An 18,032-nucleotide genomic window follows, 5' to 3' on the forward strand; every position below is an offset into this window, starting at 1 on the left:
AAGCCACATAGCGTACGTCGCCGCATACGCCGACTGGAACAGGAGCGAAACCGACAAGCTGAACGTGGCGATCCGCAGGGCGTTCAAGACCGCCCTGGGAGTACCCCAGTACACGCCAACCCACAGGCTCCTCGAGTTGGGCGTACACAACACGCTCGAGGAGATCGCCGAGGCGCAGAGAATCGCGCAGCTGGAGAGGCTGTCGAGCACCGTAACGGGAAGACGAATCCTGGACTTGCTCGGGATTGGATATCACGAGGCGCGTGGACTGAAAGAATCACTGCTACCGGAAGTCAGGGACGCCATACAGACGGAAAACATGCCGAAGAATATGCACCCGGTGCATGACGTGCAAAGACGTATACGCAGGGCGGTAGCAATCCTCGAGAAGCATGGAAGACAAGAAGGCGTCCTCTTCGTCGATGCAGCGAGGTACCCGCGGCCAGTCGGTGACTCTGATGGCGACGAGGAAAGTCGACCACCACCGCCGCTACAAGGGAACGTGCGAGGCGAGCCGCAGTTACCAGCACCACCACCCTTACTCTTACTACGACAACAACGGCAGCAGCAACAACGGCAACATCAACACGGCCGACCGACGGCGGCGGCGCCCGCCTTTTCCATGGCCGTCATAGATACAAAGGGAACGATCCGAGTCACGGCATCAGCGAGGCTGCCGTCGGCCGAAGCAGCGGAAGAGATGGCCATAGCCCTCGCGGTACTCCACGGAGGTGCAGAGGATAGCCTGATTATCAGCGACTCCAAATCAGCGATTCGGAATTACATCAAAGGTTGGGTGTCCGCGGATGTGGCGCGTATGCTCAACGCCCGGGCCGGGGACTTCGGATCCGGCACCATTACAAACAAGTCCCTCAAGTGGTTCCCTGCGCACGTCGGGGAGCTTGGCAGTAACAGCAACTATGACACCAACATTGCTAACGGCCGAAGACGCAACGACACTCCACCCAACCACAACGAGCGCGCCCACCTCGTCGCGAGGCAGCTTACCCGCCGCGACGTGGTCACCCAGAGGGCAGCCGCTGCCGTTGTTGTGCGGGACCCCAGCGGAGGAGTGACGGCGACGGCGGCTGCCACCCCGTCTGCCGCGGCCGCTGTTGTTACCAATACAACACAAATCGCGGCGGACGGAGCTGGGGATCACGCGGACGCCGACTGCGATGTCAGGGAGTTTCCGGCAACGTACAGAGAGGTGATTGGTCACTATCGGAAAGAAAGAAGAAAATATCCAGAACCCCACGGGCGTCTAGACAGGTCCCAGGCGGTCGACCTGAGACGGTTGCAGACGGGCACTTTCACCAACCCCTACCACCTGCACCGCCTGTGGCCCGCGCTGCACCCGTCGCCCGGCTGCCCGTGGTGCGAGCACGAACGGGCTGATATGGCCCATGTGCTTTGGGAATGCCAACGCCACGTGGAACAAGGACAAAGAGGCAGGGGGAATACAACAGCGGAACCCTCTGAAGCGGGGCGCCTCGCTAAGAGATGGCAAGCCGCCCTCCTCAGCGAGGCACCCGAAGACCAGGAGTGGGCCGTCCAGCGGGCCAGGGCCGTTGCCGAGGATCTCGAAAGATCTTCCTCGGGCGATGGTCCACTGGCAGCCTAGCCCCGGGCACCAACATCAACTGCTGGACAAATAAAGTTTATTCCTATCCTATCCTATCCTGAGGTGTCCGGCATTGGGTGCGTCGTGGAGCTCAGCAGGAACAGTAGAACGGAGATGACCACGGACGACTAGTAGTAAATATGGTCCATCAGAACTGATGTTCCGTCGATAAAGAATGTCATGGAGCACAAACATTCTGGTTGAGCGATCTGATTGTCCAGAAGTCAAGCGCTCAATGATCGACCGGAGAGGGTCGTCATTTCGCTACTCAGTAAAAAAGTCGGAAATGGCCATGAGGCAAGTGTCGGCATCCTGTTCCTCGTTGTCAGGAGGATCGACGGGATGACGATACAAGCAGTCAGTGTCCAGATGTAAGCGACTGGACTTGTACATCACAACGAAAGACTATTCCTGAAGTCTGAGTGCCCAGCGACCAAGGCGGCCAATCGGGTCTTTCAGTGACTATGGCCTGCACAGGGCATGGTTGTCCGTGACGACAGAAAATGGGCGGCCAAACAAGTAAGGGCGAAATTTAGCCACTACCCACACCAGAGCGAGGCACTCGCGCTCGGTGATAGAAAAATTGCGCTCTGAAGGAAACAAGAGGCCACTGGCGTGGGCAATGCCGCGCTCGACTCCATTTTGCTATTGGGCGAGGACAGCACCTATTCCATGGCCGCTGGCGTCTGTGCGAACTTGCGTTGGTGCAGATAGACCAAAGTGGCCTAATATCGAAGGCGTTGTCAACAAGCGGATGAGGGTGTAGAAGGCGTTGGCTTGTTCACGGCCCCGAAAGAACGCAGTGTCCTTCTTGAGAAGGTCAGTCAGTGGCCGGGCGATATCTGCAAAATTTTTAACCAACCGACGAAAATAAGAGCATAAGTCCACGAAGCTGCGCGCATCGTTTGCTGAGCAGGGTACAGGAAAATTCTTGATTGTGTGAGTATTATCAGGATCAGGATGTATACCGGCCACACTGACAAGGTAGCCAATTAAGAACTTTGACTTCGCGGTGTCTAATACCCCTGTCACACTGGGCGTTTTAATCATCGAATTACATTATTCGGCTGCTACACAGCGATATTTAATGCCATTAGCACTGAATGACTTCCGCAATCGAATGAGTTCGAGAAACTCATGCGGCTTCGCACTCTCAGAGAATGTGTACTCTCAACCCCTGAAACAGAGCAAAACAGGACAGCGCGTTTGCAAATTGAAAGCCGTACTCGTAAAGAAACAATAACTTTTGAGTGTTTTAATGGACTTGTTACTTTAAAGAGAAAATCTTTACGGCAGGCTGTCGCAAAATGTTGTTACTTTCTAGCTCAGCAACGTCTGGCCGCCGCCCATACCACCGCGCCGCCGCCACTCTGCTCGTCGGCCATATTGTAAACACCCGGGTGCCTGGTTGCACGTTTTGGTTAATCAGGCATCGGCAAGCACTTTATATGCACTTATGCAAGCACTTTGTACCTGCCTTGTTCTACATTAGCCGCCACGTTTTTTCGGAGTGATCGCCATTGGTATCCTCTCCATTAGTTTTCCGATGCAACTGGCAAGCGCAATTGGTCGGTATGATGCAACGTCTACAAACGACTTGCCAGGCTTGAGCAGTGGAATTAGGCGACTGGTCTTCCATTCATGGGGAACCGTACCTGTCTGCCAGGAGTTGTTGTACAAGAGCAGGACCACTTTCCGAGCCTCTTCGCCAAGATTACATAGGGCACGGTAGGTTATACCGTCGGGTCCTGCTGAAAATGAACGCTTGCACAAGGCCAGTACAGCTTCGAGTTCATCCATGGAGAAAGGACTGTTCATGAGGTGGTCGCGTAAAATCGGTGAGTGGTGGAGCGTCGATGTTCCAGCGGAACTAGTTTCGACAGCGATCTTCCTGCAGAAAGCTTCAGCGTCGTCAATCTCGTTGCATTTTTGGTGAAGGGCCAAAGACTTAAAAGGGTAGCACTGCTGAAGGGTTCCACGGAGACCACGATCAGTTCTCCATATGTGTGACAAAGGTTTTCGTGGATCCAAAGACTCGCAGAATGACTTCCATCTTTGCGATGCAAGTTTGTCCATGCGACGCTGAATTTTGAGTTTTCTGGCCAACCTCAAGTCACGTACAGTCTTCGTGCGCCTGTATCTTCGCTCTGCACGGTGACGAATTGCACAAAGCTTCTACAGCTCAATGTCGTATTCGGTGCGTGTATAGATTCTCGGAAGCGAATGTGTGGCAGCCTTCAGGGCACCCTTTATGATGTCCTCTAGGCTAGAGGACAAGTCATCACTGCAGCTGTCTTCGACAATTGATTTGAACATTGGCCAGTCGATGCATTGTGTGACGCCGGCTAACTTGGAGCCCGTCAGCCGTTCAATCTTAAGATAAGTGGGTAGGTGGTCACTTCCCCGCGTTTCAATATCCGAAAACCATCTGAGCTTTCCAGTGAAGGAGTGCGAAACAAAGGTGAGGTCCAGGCGGCTACAGTAGGCAGTTCCACGCAGAAAAGTGGGGCTTCCATCATTTAACAAGCACAGTACTTGTTCGGAGGCAAATGACACTAATCTTCTGCCTCTCGAGTTCATCTTAGAACTTCCCCAAAGATGGTGGTGGGCATTAAAATCTCCAGTCATCACCAAAGGCTGCGGAGTCGTTGTCGTGATTCACCGTAACCGCTCGCAGCCCAGCCGACTTGAGGGCGATATGTAGGCTTCAACTACTGTGAAAGTGAGTTTGCCTTTCTTCACTGTCAGACATACGTACTGGTTTTCTTGGTCAGGTGGCGCTGGATGATGGACAAACGCAAGATCACGTCGTATGAATACGATGATCTTGCTGCAGTCTCCGTGGGTGGCGGACATGAAACAATCATACCCGGACAGTCTCATGTTATCTGATAGGGGTTCGCAGATGACGATGATTGGGAACTTATTCGTGAACACAAACTGTCGAAAGTCCGACATGCGTGACTTAAGTCCTCTGGCGTTCCACTGAAATATCGATGCGTTCCGGACTTGGTCACGAAACGACGCCTTCTGGAGAGCCATGATTTCAACCAAGAGCTGCAAGTACTGGACTCAAAGTGTCCAGCACCTCTAGCGCACTTTGTGCAGACGAAGATTTCAAGTTGGTAAGTATAACGCGAATGGCATTCATGAGCGACCGCAGAATGTTGATGACCTGGAGATCATCAGCCAGCATCGCTTCAACAGTTGCCGAAGCAGTCGAAGTTGGTGCGTTTTGAGACAGCTTAGCAAGGAGTTGTGCCATCGGTAGCTCAGGCCATTCTTCCAGACGGGCGAGACTCTCCGCTTTGTTTGCTTTCCTTGTATCTGTCTTGGTGGCACTGTGCGTTGACTCGGCAATCCTTCTGGCGGAACATGGCGTGTTCCTATCTGCAAATGCGGAATGTCGTGAACGTTTTCGGTGTCTATGCCGACGTCGCCGAACAGCGGCAGCAGCCTCTCGATGCGTTGAATTGTCCCGCTCCATTCGTTTTAGGATCGCGAATTCCTTCCGCACCCGCGGGCAATATCCTTTGATGAGGCCTTGTGAGGACCGCTGCAGTTAGGGCACTTTAGAACATCTGTTCTGCAGGCGTCTTCTGAATGAGACTCGGAGCACTGCGGGCACACGACGTTGTTCACGCAGACACCCTTTACGTAGCCAATCTTGCGACACTTGAAACACTGGAGGGGCTTCGGTACGAATGGTCGTACTGGATGGCGGACATGTCCTACTTTGACGTGGGAAGGAAGGCTGTCTCCTTCAAACAAAATCTTCACACAGCGTGTGTTTCCTAGTCTGAAAATCCTCGTAATGAAAGTGCCTTCTGTCGTTGGCTTGATCAGTATTGGCAAGTCGTCATTCGGGATGGCAACGTCGACGTCATAAATGACGCCCGCAGTACCATCGCCGCCTGTAGGGATCATTGATCGCACCTTTACGTTGTCGATCTCAATTATATTACGTAGGCCTTGTAGGGCGCTGCGATGTAAGACATAAACTGCCAAGACATTCTTCCGCGAGTTTATTCGCACGTCTTTAATCTCATTTGGTGCGATTCTCTCGAGTAACGAAGAGAGGACTTGCCTGTTGAGGAGCCGCAAATTGGTCGCCGGGTCCACGGGCATAAAGAGCATAGTGTGCGGCCAGCGCTGTGGTGCACTCTTCACGGTAGAAGCACTTGGCGACGAAGATGCCTGCAGTAGTCTTCTTTTCGCTGAACTACTCATCACGACCTGGAAGTCATCGTCTGACGAGTGGTAACTGTCCAAACATAGCTCAGTGGCCTCGCTCTCTGTATCGCTTGACGCACTTGCCCGTTTCCTGGACGCTATCCGACCTGACGACTGCGCATCAGGAAAGTCCTCGGAGATCTCTTTATCCATTGCCGCAAGGAGGGAGTGGCAGCTCCCAGAAATTCAGGGAAACAAAGTGAAAAAGCGGAGACAAAAGCGCAAGCGTTCTATCAAAGAATCACTTCGTTCCATTCTACCATTCTAGCACGGCTAGAATGGTAGCACCTCGAACATTACCAGGTATATCCAGATGCAGTAGCCGGTTTCAGGCGTGGCCGTTCTTCCATTGGCAACGTTATCGACTTGGTGACGTACGTCGAGCACCAGAAGTCCTGCAAAAGACTATCTGCTGCCCTGTTTCTTGATGTTAAAGGAGCGTACGATAACGTAAAGCACGAAGCGATTTTCAACGCGTTAGAGGCAGTAGGACTTGGTGGCAAGGTCTATTTCTAGATAAGTAACTATCTACATAAGAGATCCTTTTTCTTACTTACCGAGGATGGCCCGACCTCTCAGCCCGACTTCTCAGGGGTGCCTCAGGGCGGAGTACTGAGCCCAACGCTCTTCAGTCTGACACTCATTGGGCTCGCCGACATCGTGCCATGCACCGTTAGGCTCTCCATCAATGCCAACGACATTTGCATTTGGACGTCGGCTGTGACGCGACTGCAGCTTCGCGCGCGGCTTCAGAAGGCAGCCACTTTAACATCATCCTACCTTCGAGAACAGGGACTTCATATATCATATGGAAAGTGTGCACTGGTGGCGTTTACTAGGAAATCAATGTCTCCATACGTGATATCCGTCGACGGACAATTGATCTCGTACAGCACGAGTCACAGATTTTTGGGGGTTGTCATTGACAGAAATCTCTCCTGGACACCTCATGTGAATTATGTGAGGAAACGCCTGACAGGAATTTGCCAGATGTTTAAGTTCCTAGCAGGAAAGACCTAGGGAGTGCCAATGCAATCTATGCTGCAATTATACCGGGTCCTCTTTATTGGATTCCTGCGGTACAGCCTACCGGTCATGTCCAACACCTGCAGAACTAACCTGAATCTAATCCAAAGCATCCAAGGCCAAGCCCTCAAGATATGCCTTGGCCTACCGCAGAGTGCGTCAACGACTGAAGTTATTGCAGTCGCTCAAGATTACACTCTTAGAACGCGCATTAGCATTGAAACAATGCGTGTGCACATAAGACACTTCGCCCGGACCCCTACCCACCACCTCGCAAGTCTCCCAGTAAATAGGCCCCACACGACATTCAGTTCGACTGCCTTCGCGCACCGTGCTTCTCTCAAGTCAGGTTACATACCTGCAGCAAGACCTTCTATTCCTCCATGGTGTGTGCGCCGTACTCAAGTAAACCTTACAATCCCAGGGCTTCAGAAAAGTCGGATTTGCCGTCATCAGCACTCAAGCAACTAACTTTACTTCTTTTGTACGAGAAATACATCGACTGCACACACATCTGTACTGATGGATCAACTACATCAAGCAGTTCCGATGGCGCTGTAGTTATACCAACAATGAGAATAACTCAGCGGTTCAAGACTTCCCATGTCGCTACGTCTACAGCTGCAGAGCTCGCGGCTCTCCGCGACGCGCTTCATGTGATAGGTGCTAAATGTGCTAGGAAATGGGCAGTCTTCTGCGATTCAAAGCCGGCCTTGCAATGTGTGCAGTCGTTTCTCCGACATGGAACTCACGATCAGCTCACGTGCGAAATCATGGAACTTGTCCATCATTTTGGAGAAAAAGGCCATGATATATCTTTTCAGTGGATACCAGGTCATTGCGGTATCATAGGAAATTATGAGGCAGATAAGGCAGCTCGGATGTCAAACCAAGAAGACCGCTGCGTCCCCATTCCTCTCTCAAGGACCGACGCCGCGAAACAACTTCGCAGTCACCGGGGTCAATTTTATGGGTCACAACGGAAGTCTGACCCAGCGGGCGATACTCAAAATCAAAGACGTCGCGATAAGACTCCAGGACGTGGCAAAGATCCGCAGCCTGGTCGGGAAGCAGGTCTTGAGCGATCATCTTCAAACATATGCCGGGTTCGGATGTTGCGGAACTGATCAAACAGCAAGCAGGTGGCTGCAGAGGAGCACGGAACGTCCAATACAGAGATGACGGTATCGTCGATGGGAGAAGCGTCGCCGAGCGACATGTCTTCCGGAATAACTTGGGTGCTTGAACCGAAATATAAACAGGAAGGAATACGCGGTTATTGAAGATAGTCACAATGGTATGAAGAATGGCAACTGTGCGTAGTAGGAGAACATTGATATTAGGAGTCAGCACATAGTCGCCGTCAGGAATAGATGGGAAGCACGTCACAGGCATATACATGGCGCTTTGAGGCGGCAACCGTACGAAGTTTACAGAACATAAACGAGGCTTAGCTGATTTTGGAGGACAGCAGTGAATAGGCAGCTCGAGTTGGAGGAGGCCAGCAGCGTAGTCAATCAGTGCTGAATAGTCCGATAAAAAGTTGAGGCCGAAGATCAAATCATGTGAACACCGTTCCGGAACAGCAAATAAAACGGAAGTGTTAAAACCATCAAGTTATACGGGCAGTGCACATGCCAAGGATAATGGGCGTTGCTCCATCAGCGACCCGGATAGCACGAGATGCGGCAGCTGTAAGAACTTTCTTCTGACCCTCCTCCCCACCCCTCCCTGGCACACTCCCAATAGATCCTTTGGAGTCGCCTCCAGGCCCGCTCTCTCCCATCCTCTCAGCTGCTATCCCACCACTGTGGCACCTCCCCTACATGCTCCCTATGGGGCGACCCTCACGCCACACTCTTCCACATCCTTTCTTGGCTGCCCTGCTGTTCCTCCCCCGCAGGGACAGCCCGCCATCTCAAGCTGGGAGGACTGGGAGGTCCTGCTCTCGCCTACGGACCCGACATCACAGCTTGCATGCTGCGGTGGCTCGGGCTGCCGACGTCATGAACAAAAGGAACATGACCGTCTCTACCTAGTGTGGGACCGTGCGGTGGTCCAGGGACCCAGAGGAGTCCAAATTCACTTGCTACGAATAAAGTCCGTCTGTCTGTCTGTCTGTCTGTCTGTCTGTCTGTCTGTTGTTAGTTAGTTAGTTAGTTAGTTAGTTAGTTAGTTAGTTAGTTAGTTAGTTAGTTAGTTAGTTAGTTAGTTAGTTAGTTAGTTAGTTAGTTAGTTAGTTAGTTAGTTAGTTAGGCGGCACCGAAGGTGGTTGCTCATCACCGATATATGGGCTCCAATGTCAAGAAGCGCTGGGACAAATACGCCGTCAACTTCTACATCGATGATATTTGCGTCTGGTCGGCAGGGTGAGAGGCTTTGGCGGAGACGTCGACAATGCAGCGTCACCTCCGGGAGCTACATCTCTTAGTTTCCCGAAGGAATGCGCCTGGTCGGAATGATGGCGACGGGCGACGGGACTGGGGTGACCTGGAAGACGGGCGACGACTTTGCGGCGAACGGGAGTGGTGACTGCTCGGCGACGGTGATCGACGGCGCCACGCGGTCGTACCGTCAGTGGCGTGCAGGTTCAGATCGGCTTGCGGCTGGATATGTCGAGAACCACCGTCTGGATGAGGGCTGTTCGAGAACAGTATCGAGGACCAGCGGTTGCGACAGTATAGGGCGACGTGACCAAAGCGGCGACAATTGAAGCAAATGGGTCGGTAATACGGTGTTCGCCACTCTGCCATGTTGCCAGAACCTCGAGGGATCCATTGATTTTGAGTATTCGCGAGCGAAGGAGGTTCAGTTGGCCGGGAACTGGCCATGGTCCAAACTGGCTGCAAGCCGACATTGGCGAGTTCTTAGCACACAATAGCCTGAATAAGGGAAACCATAGGAGCTCATGTATCGTTGACAGGCGGGTACAGAGCCGCAGAACACATGGCTTCCAGCTCACGGCGCACGATCTTCGCCAGCTGCTCCGAAGGCGGCTCCTACCGCGGAGGAGTCTTGTCGGTCTTTAGAGGACGATGTTGCAGCCTGGTTGGGAAGCCGCGCAAATGTGATATATACGGCGGCTTTTCACCTGCTCGAAACGCTTGCACTCCGCGCTAATGTCCTTAACCGCAGTACAGTTCTTACAAATGAGTAAATTGGAGGCGTCATCGGGGCCCAAGTAACCACGGATATCCGTGGGACGTCCACCATAAGTCCCAACGTCCATCCATCCGGATATCCGACACGGACGTCCGTGGGACGTACAGGAGAAGTCCATATCCTGTTTGGATGTCCGAAGGACATCCCACCGGGATGTCCATGGGACATCCCATTTTGAACGTCCGCTGGCTCTCCATAAATAGGCATGCCCAGGATATACACTAGTGAGTTATATATAAACTAGCATAAATATATTGCCGGAAATTTTAGTTTGTTCATATTATATTTGTTTATTTTTGTTCTCTATCGGACACAGTTCATTCTTTTTTCAAAGCAAAATAAACATATTTCCAACTTGATATCAATTCTGACCACTTTAACATCGCAGTATTAAAATACGATATTTTTTCTATCGGTGGGTCATACAAACAATTTGTAGTTTGCTTTAAAAAAAATGCTTGTGGATGACTAGCAGAATATATAAGCGCCCATTTGAAGCCACTTATTCGACCTAGAGCCAAGCACTCAAGTTATCCCTCATTATGAAAAGTTCCTGATTTTTGGTCCTGACCTCCGAACATGTAGGTTCAGGTTTATCATTGAAACAGGAAGTAAAACACGTTGTTGGGCTAGTTGGTGCATTGTATTAAGAAAAAACCAGCAAAAAAAAAAAAGACGGACACAGGAAACATACACAAGACAGGCCTCTTCCAGCCTCTTTCCTGTCTTCTCGTATGTTTCCTGTGTGCGCCTGTTTTTGGCTGGTTTCTTAAAACAGGAAGTTGTCTGCAGTGTTCAATTGTGCATACAATAATATCATTATAGGTAACAAAAACGAATCTCAAAGGCTACGCTTTTGGTGGCTGCGTGCGTTGAAAGCGATTACGAAAGCTATAATGCGTCAGAGCCGCCATGCATTGACGGTAATCTCAAAGGCTATGTTTTTCTGGCGCCGACAGCTTTAGCAGAAACTAAAAACTCGAAAATCAGATACCGAATATTCCCAGAATAAGTAAATATTTCACTGTATAATAATAGAATATTTTAAAAACCTATTTATGTTTGCGTAGATGCACGTGGAAGTGTTACAACCTTGGCAAAGCAGAACGCTGCAGTCATCCAACCCAATCCAAGCTCTAGCCATCGTCGCCACGCCATTTTTCATTCTGCGATCGTTTTAAGGGCAGCGGAGCAGCGTTTGTCACCTTCCGTGCCTGCCGAAGTCTCCTACTCAGCTACCAAGGTATGACAGCTACATCGATTTCTTTTTTAATTCGTTTGGGTATTGAAATGTGTTTTCTTCACAGGTGCCAGGATGCCTAGACTGCTGGAGAAGCCGCACGCGCGAAAAAGAGCGTCGCTGGAAACAAAGACGGTATTCGAGGACTTCGGATCTCGCACCGGCAGCCAGCAGTCAACAGCTCGAGAATTCGCAAGTCTAGAACTGTGCAGTGGCGCGCATACCCCGCACGCATGCATTAACATGTGCGTTCGGGCTGTCCCTGCAAACATTTGTACGCCTTGTGATGCTGGTCGCTGCACCGAGGCGACATCGGAAGTTCAGGACGGTGGTTGTGACACTACGCGCACTAAGGATAATGTGCCTTGCTTCCCTGATGGATATACTCTACGTGACGCTTCGGATGGTTCACTTCGCTGTGAGAACGGAACAGGATCCCTTAGGAGAGGTGTACGCACAAGTCAATGCGGGTTTTCTGGTAAGCAGGACCCCGGAGTCTACATTTGCTTTAGCTACCGCGGACTCTTCATCGGCGGCCTTTGATTCTCCTGGCAAACAGCTTCTCCTGGCTAATGCGCTCATGATCAGAGCTGTAGCCGTCAGTAGCGGTAAGATCGCCTGCTGATCTCTACGAAAATAAAAAGCTCCTTTTAAAAAAGTGAAGAATATATTAGTTGTTTTTATCTACAAGTTTATTTAATATCGTGAGAATATGGTCACTACGGCCACGGCGGGGACATTGTAAACGAGAGTACGCATTCGATGGCCAAGTGAGTTTTAATAATTGTAAGAACGCACTACGCCACGAGGAAGAGCTATTGTTTAAAGAAAGTGAAGAATATATTGATTGTTCTTCACTAATAGTTCGTTTAGCCACGTCAGAATGTGGAGACATTGGGAACGAGAGTACGCATTTGACGGCAAGTTGACTTACGAGAACGCACTACGTCGCGAATAACATTTAAGCTGCAATACCATTAAGCATGTCCGTGTGGCATCCCGCGAATGACATTAAAGTTTAAGGCATTAGCCAGTTAATGTCATTTTTTGTGCCCGTGTCGCAGAGTGCTAGTGAAGTGATGTAGTCAAGATTAATTCCTTCATGTCATTTCTGTTGCTTTCGCTGCTTAATAATGCTAATTGATGTGTTTTTGCTCTTTCTTTTTATTCCATGCTGCAAACTCAAATGTCAAAGCAGGGTGGGCAATAAGTATTTTTGTTCTGCTGTTCTCTACCTTGTTGTGCTATTGAAATTGCAAGTTTTCTTCTTTATCCGTGTATTTATTTGTTCTTTGAACAGTACGCATATATCTGCTTATTGGTCTTTTTATGTATATGTATAAGGTGACAATAAACGTTTAATTGTATTTGGAAGTTGGTGTAAGTTCATTTCTCGTTTATTTAAAACAAGAATGCATTCAAGCATTAGACCAATGTAATATATATAATGGTCCGGTGCTTGAAGGCATGTGTATATCTGGAATATCCCCGGGAAGACACACACACACACACACACACACACACACACACACACACACACACACACACACACACACACACACACACACACGCACACACACACACACATATATATATATATCCTGAACGTCCCCTGAATGTCCATGCTGGATGTCCGCGTCGGACGTACTACGGATGCCAAAGCGATTACCTTTGGATTTCCCAGGGACGTCCCTCGGACGTACGTCGGACATTCATGGATATCCCACGGACATCCCGAATATCCAGAAAGGACGTCCGTCGGACGTCGCCCGGATATCCGTGGTTACTTGGGGGATACCTTTTAAGACATGCCCGACTTTTTCAGACTCCGGTATTTCAGGGTCGGCCTTGCGGCAGAGTGCCAGCACGTCTTGTATATAGGCGACGTAGCCTTCGGTGGACGTCTGAACTCGTGGTAGCAACTCTTTCCTGGCAACGACCTTCCGGCCCAGTGGTTTTCCGGAGAGATCTCGCAGCTTCTGCTTGCAGGTATCCCAGTCATGAAGTTCTTCTTCGTGGTTTTGAAACCACACTCGCGCCGTTCCCGCCAAGTAGAAAATTATGTTGGCCGGCATCATTGTGGGATCCCATTTGTTGTGGCTGGTCACCCGCTCATATATCGCCAGCCAGTCGTCGACGAAGGCGCCATAGGCGCCACAGAAGGTTCCCCTGGATCACGCGGATGCATGAGTACGACAGTCGACGTAGTCGCTGCTGAACAAGGCACCGTCTCATGTGACATCGGTGAAGAACCGAAGCTGCGGCCACTGCGAAGCTCCATTCTGAGTCGTTACCCCGCACTTCCACCAAATGTCACGAAGAGGAAGCCCGATACACAAATCTATGTATACAACTATTTACATGGGGAAAGTTTGGGGTAATCGCGCAGGCTGGTAAAAAGGTCGCAGCTCCAGGAGACAGTCTACCACTTTCTCTTCGTCTCCCTCTAGCGCGCACGATCCTCTCTAAATGCACCTTGACAATATCTTTTTTTAACAAGCCAGGTACCCTAATCACGTTCCTCAACACTGGTTTTATCGTGAGCAAAATTCTTGTATGGGAGCTGTACATTTATATCCTGTACCTGTTTTTTATCGCTGCACTCTCCATCCTTCTGAGACAGCTCCCCACGCAGTACGCCACAAAGCTTCCTGTAAAATAGCGTCGCTATGGCAGTTTTGTTGAAGCTACGAAACAGCGGAGGTGTAGTATGTAAATCGACACGCATACGGGGAAGCATTACGTGCAACTTTGCGAGTGTTTAGTAGACGCTTAGTGTTTTCGCCAGGGTGGACCTCCCTGCGTTTGTGGACTTGAGGCGCGCCGCGTGCGTGAGCTAGTGCGTTTCAATTAGCTAGGTCAGCGATGTTGCCCAAAGGACAGCAGCATTTGCGTGCCGTGACTGGTCTATACTTCAGCAGTTCGGGTATTACCCTCCAGGCCTTGCTGTTAATGCGCTCCAGGGCCCAAAGCTTTGTTCGAGTGATAATACGGAAGGGGACACCGTGCAGAATATGATAATGCACGAAAACCTGCACGAAGTGTCGTATTTCTGCGGAACGTTTGACTGGCTGCTTTTGGTCACCTTTACAGTTCGGTTGAACCACGTCGAGGCAATGCACTGTTCATCAAAAAGCATTCCGGGTATGCGGATAACCTGCTTCCTAAGGCTGTGTGTCTGTTCTATCGCGAGACGGACGCTGGATGTGTCTCTGTTTTCAACGCAGGCTCGATTTTGCGCAGTGCAACTGTGTGTCCTATCGTCCGTGTGAAGTTTCTTTCCGATGGTGTTTAAGGCCTCTGTAGAGCCTCTTCTCGCTCCTCCAGGGAACCTTGCTATACAGTGCGTCACATTTGCGTAAATCGCATGCTCAATGCCTAATGATGTTCTCTATAGTCCAAGAAGAGATGTCAAAACGACGCAGAATGGTGTAAGAAAGATCACGGCATTCTGAGGGATTCCAACCCGTTTGTGACCATAGAAGTTGAGTGTGTAATGTTAGCGGCGCTTCCGGGGATAACGTGCAACTTCGGACCCCCTTCGTCAGCGTGAACGAACTAGAAAGATACTACGGCGCTATTTCCATTCACCCCCGTAAAATTCTGCGTTATCTCAGGGCTGTCAATTGGTCAACTAGAAAGTTAACCTTGAAAACCATACTCGGCGCTCCCGCCGTCTGCAGCGACCGCAAACCGTCCACGTTTGCAGAATGAATCACGTTGACATTACCGTTCCCCTCACCCGCCGTGGTTGCTCAGTGGCTATGGTGTTGGGCTGCTGAGCACGAGGTCGCGGGATCGAATCCCGGCCGCGGCGGCCGCATTTCGATGGAGGCGAAATGCGCAAACACCCGTGTGCTTAGATTTAGGTGCACGTTAAAGAACCTCAGGTGGTCGAAATTTCCGGAGTCCTCCACTACGGCGTGCCTCATAATCAGAAAGTGGTTTTGGCACGTTAAAACCCCATAATTTTTTAAAAATTACCGTTCCCCTCGATTTCCACGCAAAGCCCTGGCTTTGTGTCCATCAGTTTCTGTTCGCCTAGTTGTTAAGTGCTTCAGTGCATTTTACTGCGACAGCAATATAGGCGGAACTGAAGTCTGGTTAGTGTGCGTGAATTTCACATTAGGCAAAACAAAGCCTCTGAGATCTGTCGACGCGTGTTGTCGGGCGCACCACCAGATCTCGGAGGGCATGATCGAGGGATAAAGGTGGTGCCACCACTGCTACGGAGGCGCAATCATGCTGGAGCGAGCGGCTGAGGCATGCAATGTGTCTTGTGTTACCTGTCATGATCTTTGCAGTGAACGAGCATGCAGCAAAAAACAAAAAAAAATAAAAACAAAGCCTGTGAGACCTGACAGACAGGCATCTTTCGTCTGTCAGGAGGAGGTTTAAAGTTTGACACACCTTAAATGTTCCACCATGCAGGCTATGGGCAGAGCTAACGGTTGACTTCGCGGTGATCGGGCACAAACACTGGCGGCCTCAATTCAGGCGACCTCTGTCGGCGTACTTGATTGCGGATAAGCTAGATCTACGCTGCAATGTATTCTTGCTCCTGGATTAAATGTGGTGGCTATAGTGCGCCATCCAGAGCTGAGAGGCATAAAGATATGAAGGCAGCCCCTGCAGCGCACTGATGATACCCTGTGTATTCCTGGGCGTTCGGACGCTCCGCTTTGCATATACCACTGTCGCATTCGATGACCAATGGGTCCCTTCGACGTCGCAGGTCCATAATTTCGTCTCTTTTTTCTGCCGATGATTTTGGACAGAAGCGATTCCGTGCAGTTACTTCCCATTTCATTTAAGCTTCAGTCAGTGTTGTTGATGGCCTGGTTCGTAGTGCTTCTGAAGACAAGAAAGAACGTTGTGCAGAAGACGATAATGCGTTCGGTTAAAGCTTCGGCTCGGAGCTCTGCCGTTTGTTTAGCTGCTATTTCCCTCATTGTTTGCTGTGGTAATATCATATATACGTATCTTCTGTACCATCCAGATCCATCTTTGTATCTTTAACGTCGCGCTTTCTGCTTCCGTCGCTCGTTGTGCGGTTTTTAGCTCCATTTCTATGGTATCCAAGTCAACCTCAATGTTTAGGCCCTATAGGTTCCAGTCTCCCTGCCTCAATTGACGCCCACACTGAAGACTCCACAGTTCTACTGCGTCTTTTCAAGACTACTCGTTTCTTATAAACTTAAGCATATGCTACGACCGCGAAACGCGCCAACGCTTCTCAGCCGTGTCCCACCACCGCAGTCGGTAAACGCCGTGTCTTGACGTGTGTGTGTGCCATGTCTTCGTATAGGGCAGCATACCAAGCGTTCCCATGGAAGTTTCTTTACCAAATAACTAAGCGACTCATTTGCTAGGCTTCTTGTCACTGCCCCCATTGCGTGGACGCTATTGTTTATGTTCGAATACTGCACAGGAACACCGAATTCTTACACCTCGGCATCACATAAGCACGCGTGACGAAGTTGTGCTGCGTCAGGCTCTGCACAATCAGAACTCCACAGTCGGGCGTGCCTGAAACATAAAAAATAAAACAAATGTTTTGTATGTGGACGCTTCCAGGTACAACTGGAGACGGGCCGTAGCAACAGTAATTGGCAGCGACAGGAGAATGTTGACGGGTGCCTCCCTGTACACTTCCTCGATCGCCAAGGCGAAATACTTTGCCATTGCCCTGGCGATCAAAGAGCAAGAACAGAGGGAGGAACCACGCACGATTATCACCTCCGACTCGCAGGATGCGTGCCGTTTCTTTTTGAACGGCCGCCTCCCAATAACAGTTAAAAATTTCCTAGGCGGTATATTGACAAACGGATACAAGTTGATCTGGTGGCCGAGACACACAGACCTGGAGGGAAACGAGAGTGCGGACACTTTTTCTCAAGGACTCGCGAACCGAGCAGAGCCTCTACAGCACTGCCAATCCGTCCAAACATTCCAGAAAGAGTCAAGCGAGGAGGACAACGACCTATTCCGAATGGCCCCTCGCGAAGTTCTTGCTCACCTGCGCGGCACCCGACAAAAATACAGCAACCCCCACAAATCATTAGTAGGGGAGGACGCCATAGACCTCCGCAGAATTCAAACGGGGGTCTTTCCAAACCTACAAAGATTAAACAAAATTTCTCTAACGCTGTATGGGCACACCTGTTCGTGGTGTGGCGATTTTCCATCGCTATATCACATTTCGTGGGGCTGCCAATAATTTCAATTATCGAACACTTTGGAGCACTGGGAGGCCCAAATCGCCAGCTCTGACCCGGAGGTGCAGCTTGCGCTTTTGGATCACGTCAGGCAGGCAGCTGCAGCCAGTGGAGCCCTGGACTTGGGGCCCCATTCATCGAGTTTATAACCTTCCATCCCAAACCCTTTCAATAAAGTTATTCCTTCCTTCCTTCCTTCCTTCCTTCCTTCCTTCCTTCCTTCCTTCCTTCCTTCCTTCCTTGCTTGCTTCCTTCCTTCCTTCCTTCCTTCCTAATACCTTATGCAATTGTACGGATGACGAGAAAATGCAGTGAGAAGCACATACCCGCCATGGTTGCTTAGTGGCTATGGTGTTGGGCTGCTGAGCACGAGGTCGCGGGATCAAATCCCGGCCACGGCGGCCGCATTTCGATGGGTCGCGAAATGCGAAAACACCCGTGTACCTAAATTTAGGTACGCGTTAAAGAACCCCAGGTGGTTAAAATTAATCCGGAGTCCCAAACTACGGCGTGCCTCATAATCAGATCG

At 50.4% G+C, this 18,032-nt stretch overlaps 1 long non-coding RNA gene across 1 annotated transcript; it reads left to right on the top strand.

Annotated features, from left to right (window-relative positions):
* The first annotated feature begins 11,116 nt into the window (after positions 1-11,116).
* Positions 11,117-12,659, top strand: LOC135921934 (uncharacterized). The gene is made up of 2 exons (XR_010570679.2): positions 11,117-11,288; positions 11,353-12,659. It is a non-coding gene; the product is annotated as an uncharacterized lncRNA (long non-coding RNA).
* Positions 12,660-18,032: the final 5,373 nt, after the last annotated feature.

This window comes from Dermacentor albipictus, chromosome 1 (genome assembly GCF_038994185.2).
Source record: "Dermacentor albipictus isolate Rhodes 1998 colony chromosome 1, USDA_Dalb.pri_finalv2, whole genome shotgun sequence".
Classification (NCBI taxonomy): Eukaryota; Metazoa; Arthropoda; class Arachnida; order Ixodida; family Ixodidae; genus Dermacentor; species Dermacentor albipictus.